We start from the raw sequence: 1,430 nt of genomic DNA on the forward strand, positions 1-1,430 counted from the left end.
AGTTTATACACACATGATATTCAATGAAAAAATAATAAGTAAAATGTCTTTTTCTCATTATCTATAAATAAACAAAGTATATCCGAACAATTCGATCAAAACTAATACAAAAAAGGATCTCTCATTAGGAAGCAAATCGACATGGTATTGTGCTTCATATGGATATCTATTAGATCGGTCATCCTCTAAACATTTCAAAAGCAACAAAAACTAAAAAGATATAAGATTTCAAATATGATATATGAATAACTTACGATTAGATATTGTGTAAAACTTTATGCAAAACTTGATATAGACAAAATTGTTGAGAAACTTATTAAAGAGAATATTTTAAAGCATATTACAACCATTACTCCTTGTCAAATAGGCCTTGTTGTAAAGAAAGGTAAGCGATCAGTTGGGTTGTTGATCCGAACCTGAGTAAATAGCAAAACGTAAGTTCAAATATTAGGAATTTATGGCCATATGTGTGTGTCTGTGATTGTAAACCAGAAAATAACATTCCCCTACAGTTTGTTTACACTGCTTGAAAAAAGAGTAAACAACTACACAATAACCTTGATATGAATACAATTAACATAGTTAGATTGAGGGGCTTAAAAATACAATGCACCTGTTTCTTAAGCAATCTACCCATACAAATTGAGCCTGTATAAAATATATTCCTTCTGGACAAGCCAAGATGGACGCCAACTCTCCAAGATAAACGCCAACTCTCCCTTCAACTGGTCCAAACATGAGGAACAAAATCATCATGACTGCCATCTATATCTTCTTTTTTACTCCATACAATAAAAAATAATAAATGTTGTTAATTTAGGATTATGCAATTTAGTTTCAAATATAAAATTAAATAACTAGAAAAAAACATCATAAGCTTCAAATAACCGTAACCATAATAGTGATATACTTGGGATTTCAAATATAGCATTTTATTAGTTGATAGTGTATTATTATCTTTGAAGAAAGAAGTTAGAGCAATATGTTTTCAAAGTATATAAACTAACCACTGTGTGACCGTAGCTAATGTCCTGCTTTGTTAAAATGTCGTTTTCATAAACAAAAAAATACAACATATATTATGAGAGAGAGAGAGAGAGAGAGAGAGAGAGAGAGAATTGTGTCTTTAAACGATAGCACCTTAAATCTTATGAGTGTTTCACCTTAAACCATAAAACAGAAGCAGACGATTTGATAAAAGTCAAAACTTGATTTTTGTAAGTAAAAAGGTGAGATATAGAAGGTGTGATCAAAAGCTTATGTACAATCTTACCTGGAGGGTGGTGACAAGAAAGCAACAGTCCATGGCCGTCATGGGCTGTCTCTGATCTCCAAAGAGCGAGGATGTAGTTCCTTTTTATGAAGATTTGTTTTGCATACCGAAATGCTTACACAATGAAGACCTTTTTGCTTCTCGCGCGTCACTATCA

General features: G+C 31.8%; 1 long non-coding RNA gene across 1 annotated transcript; it reads right to left on the minus strand.

Moving 5' to 3' along the window:
* Positions 1-263: 263 nt before the first annotated feature.
* On the minus strand, positions 264-753 carry LOC128132983 (uncharacterized). The gene is made up of 2 exons (XR_008231176.1): positions 614-753; positions 264-416 (listed from the first exon to the last, which is right to left on the minus strand). It is a non-coding gene; the product is annotated as an uncharacterized LOC128132983 (long non-coding RNA).
* Positions 754-1,430: the final 677 nt, after the last annotated feature.

This window comes from Lactuca sativa, chromosome 3 (genome assembly GCF_002870075.4).
Source record: "Lactuca sativa cultivar Salinas chromosome 3, Lsat_Salinas_v11, whole genome shotgun sequence".
Taxonomy (NCBI): domain Eukaryota; kingdom Viridiplantae; phylum Streptophyta; class Magnoliopsida; order Asterales; family Asteraceae; genus Lactuca; species Lactuca sativa.